The following is a 12,098-nucleotide window of genomic DNA, read 5'->3' as shown; positions in this document are numbered from 1 at the left end:
TTGTTCCCTTTTCTTGTTTTGATATTTCAGATGATCATATCTGGGCTCCAGGCCAGGGCTCAGGTGATCAAGCGCCTGGCAGGAAAGGGTCCTTTGACCTCTCAGCAGATCCAGGTGAGGGTTTACAGGCGTCTCCAAGTAAATGTTTCTTCCTCACCATTCCTGTGTAACCTCTAAGGCCAAGCTGTTGGATTTAGAGATTGGTGTCGCCCTTGGCTTGGACACTGAGGTCCACATGTAAGTCAAGGATAATCCCTGGCCAGCCCTGACTCTTCCACGTTGTCCCTTTTCCCATTCTCCATGGCCAAACACTGTCTCTTCTTGGACTTCTTGTCCAGCTGACTCTGAACCAGCCATGGAGCTATGTACTGGACTCTGCCTAGCCAAGCAATCCCACCCTATTGATATGGTCTGAGCAGCTCCCTGTTACTACCAGTCTGCCTAACACTTCATATTTTGCTTGTAGCCCATAAGGGAGGGAAATAAGACTTTCTCTGCTCTCAGTTATTGTTTTAATATTCTGTAACATGTCTGCAGATGCAGAAGCACAACATTAGGAAGAGCAAAGGATTTCATCACAGCACCCAGATGCTGGAAATGGAACTGTAGGATTTGATGCTTGCTCTGCTGATTTTCTACTTTGCCTTGATCCAATAAGTATTTGATATGCCTTCCTTTTGAAGTGGTAATGTTTACTTTGTGTCCTCATGTGTTGAAATTATATAACTTATTTTGTTTTTATATGGCTCACAGTGAAGGACGGAAGTGTCTTGAATTTCAGAAGAGGCCTTAGACATATGAAAAGTGCAGGTGCTTGTAAAGACTGTGGGTCTTTTGAGTTTAACCTGAATGCATTTTCCATCATGAGATGGCCATGAGTCTATGAGGCCCAAGGGCAGAATGTGGTGCTATAAATAGGAAATGACTCCCATACCCATGAGTTTTAAATACTTGGTTCCAAGGTGGTGCATGCTGGTAAACTAGTGGAGTCTTTGGAAAGTAGAACCTTTCTAGAAGGCACGTGTCACAGAAGGATGACCTTGACATTTACTAGTCTAGACCACTAGTGTTGACTGTGAGCTCAGTCTTGCTATTTCCTGCCAACTGCTAGAACAGTATGTGATGCCCTAGCCACATGATCTGCTATGCTTTTTGTCCTATAATGAAGCTTCTCCTCAAAACTGTAAGGTAAAATATATGCTTATTTTGGTCAGTTGTTTTTTCCCAGTAATGGTAAGGTAACTATTATAGTGATGCACTCCATTTTTAGCTTTTCTTACTCTAATAGTGCTTTGCGATGGGAGTGCAAGTCCCCTCCTCCCATGCATGCCTGAGTCATTCCAATGACCATCCTCCCTCCTGAAACTACCCAGGGAAACTTTCAAAAGGCACCCTCTCACTTAAGATATCCCAATAGTTTAAGAGCTGCATGTTGAGAAACTGGGATAAAAAAAAAATATATCACACTGAGATAAAAACAGAACTATGGTATTATTCTATGTAAACTGAAGTAGAATTCAAGGCCATATTAAGAATGGATGGAGATTTCACATCCAAAATATGCTAGTAGGTCCTGTGTATCAATTCATCAAAAACAATGGAACATTCCTTTATTAACTGGATACTTAATTTGAGTCTGTGCCACACAGAAGAAGCTATCCTAATGGTCAATAGCAGGAAGAAATGTGCTCACTGTCATCACTTCTCATTGGTAACTGAAAATTTCAAATTCAATCCAAATATGATACAATAATTACATGCCACCAGAATGTATAACACTTAAGAAACAGTATTACTGGTACAAATGTAAATCTATGTATTCACTTTGGAAGCTATTTCATGAAATTTAACCACTAGAACTGAACACGTGTGCTTCAAAAGACAAATATTAGTCATTCATAACAAACTTTCATGTTAAAACTTAGAAAAACACTCAAATACCCACTCATAGTAAGGGAATTTTAGAATATTTCTTTGAAAATTTTAAATAAGTGCTCAAGAATATGCAATAACAAAACACATTAAAAACGTGTATGTTTAAACAGTGGGACAGAAGGTAGACAGTCACAAATGAGTATACAAGAAAGTGCACTGGGTCAGTCTATTCTTGTGGAGCTCAGGCAATATGATTCTATGGTGAAAGGAAAAAAGGGTGACTGTACTTGTGATGGGGGATTCACAGGCTAGTCCAAGGGAAGTTCCTTGATAATGTACCATTTCTTGGTGTTTATACATAGACATGCTCACTTGGTAAACAGTAATGAAACTATGGACTTTCCTTGGGCCCTTTTCTGTGCATTTATTACATGTCAGTTTTTTAAAATTTGCTTAAAGTGATTTTGAATTTATGTGAGACATTTTGTTTTGGACAAATATTTTAATTCTTCCTTATTACAAGAAGTAGTGATGAGCAAAATGCAGAAGGTATCCTTGGGCACTGATCATAATAGTTTGTTTTTTTTTTTTAATTCTACTTGTAGATGTTCTCAGCTACTCATTCAACATTGACCAAAGAAAAGAGCTAACTATTTGAAGCTACATAATAATCAACATGTCGCACATAGCAACCATGTCATAATATTAATAACTGGTTTTAAGATGAGGTATGGAACATTATACTATCTTTCTACACGTATCTATGCTTGAAATTTCATGTGTTACTTTAAAAAGGAAAACACAGGCATTTGACTCTTCAAAAGGAACTAAAACTGAAAACAAAGAGCACAAAATTATAACACAAACCCAGCCCTATGAGGGAAGAGACTGAAGACAGCATAAAAGAATCCACCAGTATCTGAATACAAAAATAAAAATTATTTCCTTTGGCTAAAATTGTAATCAGGGTTAGAGAGGTGGCTTAGTGTTTAAGGTGCATGCCTGCAAAGCCTAAGGACTCTGGTTTGATTCTTCAGGTCCCATGTAAATCAGAGGCATATATTGGTGCATGCATCTGGAGTTTGTTTGCAGTGGCTAGAGGCCCTGGCATGCCCATTTTCTCTCTCTCTTTCTCTCTCTCTCTCTGCCTGTAATAAATAAATAAATTTTGTAATCAAACATTTGTATTTTTGTCGTGTCTTATTTTTATTTATTCATTTGAAAGCAGAAAGATAGAGGGGGAGGGATGGAGAGAAGTAAGAAAAGAGAGAGGGAGAGAATGGGCATGCCAGGTCCTTTTGCCATTGTATATGAGCTCCAGACGAATGAGCTTCTTTGAGTGGGTACTAGGGAATTGAACACAGTCCATCAGATTTTGTAAGCAAGCATCTTTAACTGCTGGGCCATCTCTCTAGTACCCCTTACCTTCTTTTGAGCACAGCGGATCTTATTTTGAATTTCTAGGACTTATTTTCACCCCTCCTATCTAGGAATCAATAAATTTTATCTTCAAACTAAAATTATTTTGTCATTTATCACTTAACTGAACCTAATCATCTTATTATGATGTTAATTAATAATTTATTTAAGACTCATATTTCAAACATTTATTTATCAACACCTTTTAAACATAGTTTGTTCACCTTAAATGTCATTTATAGTCTAAGGCCATACCACCCTGTACATACCAGATCTTGTCAAACTTCACACATTAATGCTTTGAGTCCTCATAAAAGTCATACAAATGTGTTATTGTTTAGATGTCCAATAACTGAGGCACAAGAAAATAGATTGGAGGAAGTCATGCATTAAATATGGTAACTCCAGACCTAGATTCAATTTTTAAAATATTTTAATTTGATTTATTTCTTAGAAAGAGAGAGAGACTGGGTGCACCAGGGCCTCCAGCCACTGCAAACAAACTCCAGATGCACGCACCACCATGTGCATCTGGCTTACATGGGTTCTGGGGTATTGAACCTATGTGCTTAGGCTTCACAGGCAAGCACCTTAACTACTAAGTAATCTCTCCACACCCTGCCCTAAATTCTTGATTCTATCAAATAAATGCCTTTTGAATGTTTTTTTTAATATTCTATATATTTATTTTTTTGAGAGAGCAAGAGGGAAAGAGAGAGAGAGCTAAACCATGCACAGCAATGCAGAAAAAAAAATACTTTGCAGCATGCTTCAAGAGTCCAAAGCCTTGTCTTAAGTGTTGTCTTACTAATTGCAGCAATTTTTCTTTACTCCAAAAGGTACAGTATGTCAAATCTTATCTCATTGAACACTGAATTTGTGTTTTAAGAGACATTTTGAACTACGTTATCAAATTTTGGATTGCAGTTTCTGGAGCTAGTATTAGGCTTTGTACCATGACCACGTACTATTTGCAAGTTCTCTAGCCAATTACTTCACTGTCATTTAGGGGGAAACACTTATGTTCCTAGTTTTGAGAAACAGAAGTACAGAATGCAGGTCCTATAGCTTGTGGTGTCAAAGCAATAGCTGTCATCACCAAGGTTTATAGGTAAAGCTGTGGGCGCTAGTAAGTATTTGAGGACCAGAAATAGACTAGAACTGATCAGAATTCATTCACTGATCCAAAGTGAACTTATTAAAAATGCATCATTCTCCTTAGCTACCGTGTATCTCAAACACAGTCAGCACAGCACAATATCAAAAGAGGGATGTATCTTCCATCCAGCCATGGCTTCTGGTCAGAAAAGAGCACAGTTAGAAAACTAAACCACCTGTGATCTCAAGTACCCATAGTTGCTGTGGGTTTTATCTCCTTTTCCTAAGCAAGTTAATTGTTGCTATGAATTGAATCAAAAGAACAGAAGAATGTTGTCATATAATTTTCATGTAAACATAACTCACAAATTATACCTATGAAATACAGAATCAATGCAATTTTTAGACCTTTTACATAGACTATTAAAACAAAATTTTTGGAAATTCTAGAAATGTTGAACAAATAGACATTATCCACCACCATATAACATGAGCAAACCAATATCTCACAATCACACCAATAGTGGTTATTGATTTTCAACATATGGTTGATTCAATATTTTAATTTTTAATCTGCATTTTCAGTTTTTATTGTTTTTTTTTTAATTGAAAACTTCATTGTGTGAACATAGCGCATACTGTTCATTTTCCCATCAGGTTATACTGTAATGCTCCCTTTCCCCCACCCTACTGAAGGCCCTTTTCAATGGGGTTATCAGTATTCACTGTGTGACCTTGGATTTTTACCTGATTGCTGAGATAGCTGCATGTTTTCCCTTTGTTTACTACCCTTTGAACTTCTTTGGAATAAACTGTTCTTTATGCTCTTTGCTTGACTTTGTTTTCTATTATGCTGTGTCCAAATTTTATTGTTAATTTGTAATATCTCTAGATATTTTTTCTATTCATATACACAAGGATTTTATAGCTATACTAGGAATTTTTCTATCTGCTATTTTTATTTTGTTTTTAACATATGGGAGCTTTGAATCTGTAAATGGTTGAGCCTTTCTTTTCATAGGCTTTGCCTTCAGTTTTATGTTTAGAAGAACTTTTCATGTCCCAACTTGTGAGAAATATGTTCATTACTTCTAACTTTATAATTTTATGCTTCCTTTCAAATTTTAAACTTGATGAAATATATTTTGTTCTAAGGATCAAAAAATACAGATTTGGAAATATTTCATTGATTCTAACACAATTTGTTAAATAATCAGTGCTTGTCCTACAAATTTAATATCTTAGTTTTAGCTTTTGATATAATTGGGTCATTTCCTGAACTTTTATTTATTTCCATTAATCTGACTACCTATCCTGACACAGTTATTACCTGGGATTGTTGTTAGGCTCCATTAAAATTATGTTATTTTGTACAAATGCACTGTTACCTACATTGTAATTTTATTACAGAAATAATACAGTAGCAGTTTCCAAATAGCACAAAACCAGGAATTTTAATTATTCTCATTTCACTAGCAATTGAAAGCTGAAAGGCTCGGAGTAATAAGAATACTAGAAATTGAACCTGGGGCCAGTGCAATGACTCTGGGGAGCATTCTAGTACACATATTTTATCTTAACGCAACCTTCTAGTGCATCATTTTCCCCACCTTTTTTCAGGTTCTGATGCCTAATTTTATTATTAGAAAAAAATCTCTTGTGTTGCATTTGTACCTGCTAAACACTTTATATCCTGTTTATAAGTGACCTGAAAGTATGCATTAAAGCTTTCAACAGATTCCACATGTGGTCATGACCATCATGATTAACAACTCCTGCTCTAGATCACTTAAATTTAAAGTGGCTCATTAGCAGCCAGAAATTAAATTTCAAATATTTCTTGACACTCAGCTACTTTAAAAAAAACCTTCATGACTCAAATAGGTCTGACATTATATTAAGAAGTATTTGTAAAATTGAAATGTCAGTGTCTATAACTTTGGTACAAAAATAAAGTGTCAATCATGAAGTCTGTGGCATGTCACTCAGAAAACTGGCACAAAAATTTCCATTTGCTGAAGAAATAATGTGAAATAACAGAGAATTATTATTATATATATATACACATATGTGTGTATACATACATACATATACATATACATATATATATATATATCATAACCTGATTGATAGGAATCTATTCATTCATTTTTCATAAAAGTTATCCATCTCCTTAATTATTAGACATTAGGTAGGATATACTATGTTTATGTCAGCGAATAAGGCAGGCAAAATGTTTTGCCACATTTGAGACCTCATTCTTACAGGAGATAGAAACAATTAGAAAATAAAAAGTTAGAGTAAGTTATAGGTTACTTAGTATAGTGGAGAATTGGGAAGTTGATAGGGTGGATATGGGAGAAATGGAAATTTTAAACAGGTATCTAATTTTAGACAGAAGTCTCATTATAAATAGATATGTATGAAAATATTATCCAAGAAGCCCCAATTTTGGCGCATGCCAAACAAAGAGGTGGTATGGCTGGGGTACAGTGAGCAGCATGGTTAGACAGATATGAGGAGGTCCTGTGGACCCCCCCCCCCAAATCCTTTATTTTGCATTCACATAGGAGTATGTGAAGCAGAGAACCAAATTAATATGGCCCATGTCCTTGCCATTTCATTATAGCTGCTGTACAGAAACTAACTAAAAAGGGACATGATCAGAAGTGGTTCAATCAGGAATAAGAATTGAAGAGACTCAGAAAGATTATTCTCTTACTAGAAGAATATAAGGGGAGAAGCAGGAGATGATCAAAGTCTAAATTTTTGTTGAAGGTAGGACCAATAGGATTCGACAGTGGGTAAATAATTTTCTTTGAGAGATAAATGAACTAACAATTATTGTGACAGGATTCTGGCCTGAGCTAATAATGCATTGCAATATTCTGAGAAGGAAAGCCTGTGAAACATACAGATTTGAAGGGGGAAATATAAACAACAAATACAGATGGCAATGCAGTTGAATGTACACAACTAGTAATTAAGGTCTGAGATGAAGATACCAATTCAGAGGCTTTCCATATACTTGTAATACTGAAAGCTATGAGACTGTTGACATTACCAATCTTCTTTGCTGTGACAGTGGAGTGAGATTAAGGCTCATCCACACATGTGGCTCCTCATCTGAGAGAATTTGACTATCCATCACCTCCATCTGACAAGCACTTCAGAAGATACTCCTGGGAAATAGCAGGGAGAGGCTGCAGACCTCTTATTTCTACACTTTCTACTGGTGCAATTGAGAGCGTGGAAATTCCATTGACTATGCAATGGAAGGTCCAGTGGGCTCTACAGAAATAGAGATTTCCAGAAATCATAGCTCTCCCAATTGCTTAATGATCTTTCAATCTCTTCCTATTCACTGAATTCTATGGGCTAGTTATCAAAGCCAGAGAAGTTGCACAGTCATAGCTTTGGAGGGCAGAATACTTTCTGTGAATTTCTTACAAAAAAAAAAAGAGCTTTGTTCTCCAGCCTTCATTTTAATGATCACCATCTTGGCCTTCCTTTCTTTCCTGGTTTTTGATTCTAGATAAGTCAAAGAGCTGACCTTAAGTGAAAAGGTGTAGTTAATCTTCCCCTGGAAAAGATATTTGCCGCATATGTTACAGGCAAAGGACTAATGATTCCTTAACTAATATAAAAAGTACTGTACAGAGAATAGAAGGCAAAAGAAGCAGAAAAAGTAAAAACAGTCAGTACTGTGTTAAAAATAAATGTAACCAAATACAGTGGACTACCATTCACCTATTAGACTGACAAGAGTTTGTGTGTGAGGGTAGATTGGAGGTATACTCTAAAACATTTGAAAATAGTTAACAAGACAGATAATTAACATAAATTAAACATAATTAATAATAATAAATTAACATAATTAAGATAAACTCCTTGTAAGAAATGTAAACAATGATAATAACCATATTGTGTAGTATATTATCCTTTAAATAACAACTTTTGTACATAGTTATTTGCAGCATTAATGTTATATAAAAAGACATAACATTTATACATATGTATATATAGCATACATGACAAGGAAAGTAGGCTTTTTAAAAAAAAAATTTTATTTATTTATTTGAGAGCGACAGACACAGAAAGAAAGACAGATAGAGGGAGAGGGAGAGAGAGAATGGGCGTGCCAGGGCTTCCAGCCTCTGCAAACGAACTCCAGACGTGTGCGCCCCCTTGTGCATCTGGCTAACGTGGGACCTGGGGAACCGAGCCTCGAACCGGGGTCCTTAGGCTTCACAGGCAAGCGCTTAACTACTAAGCCATCTCTCCAGCCCAAAAGTAGGCTTTTATATGATTTATTATACCATTTCATATGATATATAGCAACAAATGAATAAGTTATTTCTACATCAATTCATATGGACCCAAAAATGTCATTAAGTAGGAGGAGAGCCCTCAGTGTAATGGGGGCAGGGAGGAGGGGAATGATGTTACCAACACATGATGCATCCATAGAAACGTTAGAGCTGGAGAGATGGCTGAGCTGTTATGGTACATGCCTGCAAAGTCAAAGGACCCAGTTTTGATTCCCCCAGGATCCATGTAAGCCAGAAGCATAAGGTGGTGAATGCATCTGGAATTCGTTTGCAGTAGCTAGATGCCCTGCCATGCCAATTCCCAGTCTCTCTCTCTCTCTCTCTCTCTCTCTCTCTCTCTCTCTCTCTCTCTCTTTATTTGGCTCTCAAATAAATAAATAATAAAATGTTTTAAAAATATTTTAAAAATAAAATGAAAACATATATGTAATACCATCATTGGGGCTGGAGAAATTACTCAGTGATTAAGTGCACTTCCTGTGTAAACATGAGGGCCTAAGGGGCCTGAGACTGCCAGAATTTGAACCCCCAGATCCTAGGTATATGTGTGGGTATAACCATGTACCCCTGAGACCTCATTACCAAAGGAAAGCAGAGGCCCAAGAACTGTCAGAGCACCACAAGCTCTAGAATCAGCAAAAAAAAAAAAAAAAAAAAAAAAAAAAAGGAAGAAAAGCAATGGCACTGGACATACAAATTTCTATATAACTGTAAGCTAGCACCCTCCTCACTCACCACAGACAGGCAGACAGGGGTGCCACACCACACACAAGCACAAAATAAAATACCATCATGTATATTAAATACATATACATATTACATATATTTCCTCCCACATAATGATTTTATTTTGTTGCATGCAAAGTGTAAATGTTAAATTATTTTTTTAAAAACCTGATAGTTTATAACACTTCATAAGAACTTGGCCGGAGAACTATAATTTTGATAATAGTAAGATAGTTTCAGCTTTGTTGAGAAATTCAAATACTAAAACATGGTGATGAATTCCTACTGTTGATGTAAATTAATATAATTGATGTAAAGAAGCATTTAAAATGAAAATCCATTATCATGAAATGATGTGGATGAGGATACTAACGAAGGGCTGCATCATTCCTCTACCTGGGCAATTGTGATGTGAGATCCAAGGTCAGAGAGCTCATAAGAGGAACTACATTTTAGTAAGGAAGCATTCAGGACTGATAGACTAAAAGTAATGCAGGAAAGCCATAGAATGGCATTGAGAGCAAAGGTAACACATATATAAACTGGGGATTTACTAGGAAAAGACAGGATGAAATCATGAGAATGGATGAGCCATCCTAAGGGTAGAATGAAAAACAAACAAAGCAGTAGAAGCCTAAATATTTACAATTTCTCTATTTAATATTCTTTGACAATACCTATCCATTTATAAGATGAAAATAAACTGTTACTATGTACCTGGCTCAGGATAATCTTAATTAAAAGTGTACAATACTAGTAGAAACCTGAAAGAATAGAATAGAATATGTTAGTGGTTATAACAGGTAAAGGTAGCTCTTGGCATGGGAGGCAACAGAGTGCAATATCAAGATCACAGACTTTATTCTTATTGGTGTGACATTAGACAAACTGAGTCTCATCAACTCCTTTCTATAAAGTGCTCAGTAATTCACAGATTATTTGATGTCTGTGGACATAAGGAGAATTTCCATAGAATTTATTTTAAATCAGGATAATTTCATTGTTAAAAGTAAATAAATAATATGCTAGCCGGGCGCGGTGGCGCACGCCTGTAATCCCAGCACTCGGGAGGCAGAGGTAGGAGGATCGCCGTGAGTTCAAGGCCACCCTGAGACTACATAGTTAATTCCAGGTCAGCCTGAGCTAGAGTGAGACTCTACCTTGAAAAACCAAAAAATAAAAAAATAATATGCTAGAGGAAGCTACAATATTATCACTGTATACCAAACTAATATATATATATATATATATATATATATATGTATATATATGTATATATGTATATATATATATATAGTATAATATATATATTGTATAATATATAATATATATATGTAATATATATCAGTTTGGTATATGTGTGTGTGTATATATATATATGTGTGTATATGTATGTGTGTGTGTGTGTGTGTGTGTGTGTGTGTGTGTGTGCAAACATATATCCTACGAGGTAGCTTGACTGTACTATGATTTGTTGAATATTATAAAACCAAGTCAGCCATTATATCAAGAAAATGTCTTCCAGAGTATTTTCTATACTTCCTGAAATCAGGTAGACATCCAATGATTTATGGCTTTATAAACATGAAATACAAATATGTAGAAAAACTTGGATAAGGGACAAAGTTGTAGGAAGTTGATCACATTGAGCTTTATTAATCCTTTGGGAGCCCATCTCTATGTTACTTTGTAAAGAATGTATATCCATGGTGGAAGCAAAAATTCACCTCCAAGGAGGTAGAGCTTTAGGGTGAGAGGTACTTGCTATAAATTCACAATTAGAGCTGAACATCAGCATGCAGAAATGAGACACCAAGTTGGAAATGGAATCTGAGCAGGGAATTAGAACAGGATACCTGCATTGAGGTCATAGGAAGCCATTGCAGAGATGAATGGTCACCACCAGGGGACTCACAGCCATTGTAAAGCTCTATGATGATTATAAGGCAAAACTATACAACAGTACATCATTTCAGCTGACCACAGTAAGCACAAGCCCACATTGTATGCTGACTCATTAGCATGGTTACCTGGTTTTGTTCTTGGAATGAAAAGAGCAAACATGGTCCTGTTAAATCATATGCAATAATGTCCTTGAACTATCTGAAAATAGTTTTAAATGTTATACCATCATCTCTCTGTGTGAGTATGCACAGAGAGAAATTAGAAAATATCCTACTCTATTCTGCTTCACAGGTCAGAAGTAAACTGGAGATTTGCTGAATTCCAAACTCAAAATACCACAGAAGCTACTAGCAGTGGCAATGTCTTCACTGATGATTTCATCATGGGGACAAGGGACAAGTGGAGAGGTCAAATTATTCACTTTAGAAAAGTGATTTTCAACATTAATCCTACCTAAATGTGACTGGAACATGATTCAGTACTTGTGTGAATTAAAATATAAACTTGTGTACTCTGGAATAATAAAACTGAAAGTTGTTTTTCTGCTTTAATCTCAAAGACCCATGCGAGAGAGATTAAAATCGCCGTTTTGTCTCTTTTATGTTGGAGTATGCATGTAATGGTTATTCTCATTCATTCCAGAGGGATTTGGGCTATTCAGTTCTTCTGATTTTATCTTCTTACCTTCTAATGCTACTGTTTTCTAAGAGAAAGAAAAGGGCCCTCTGAGCCTTCCTAGAAAAG

The 12,098-nt window shown here is 35.9% G+C and overlaps 1 protein-coding gene across 9 annotated transcripts in view; it reads left to right on the top strand.

Annotated features, from left to right (window-relative positions):
• Positions 1-12,098, top strand: part of B3galt1 (beta-1,3-galactosyltransferase 1) — a 565,801-nt gene that overhangs the window by 279,526 nt on the left and 274,177 nt on the right. Inside the window, exon 3 of one of the 9 annotated variants that reach the window (XM_045147958.1) lies at positions 31-114. The exons of 7 other annotated variants lie outside the window; for them this stretch is intronic. The gene's annotated coding sequence lies outside the window, so the exon portion shown is untranslated. Of the gene's footprint in view, positions 1-30; positions 115-219; positions 238-12,098 lie in introns of those variants that run through there. One more of the 9 variants, XM_045147962.1, reaches the window with a different exon arrangement.

This window comes from Jaculus jaculus, chromosome 4 (genome assembly GCF_020740685.1).
Source record: "Jaculus jaculus isolate mJacJac1 chromosome 4, mJacJac1.mat.Y.cur, whole genome shotgun sequence".
In the NCBI taxonomy this organism is placed as follows: domain Eukaryota; kingdom Metazoa; phylum Chordata; class Mammalia; order Rodentia; family Dipodidae; genus Jaculus; species Jaculus jaculus.
Note: the sequence above shows the minus strand (reverse complement) of the source record. Positions and strands in the feature narration are given on the sequence as shown.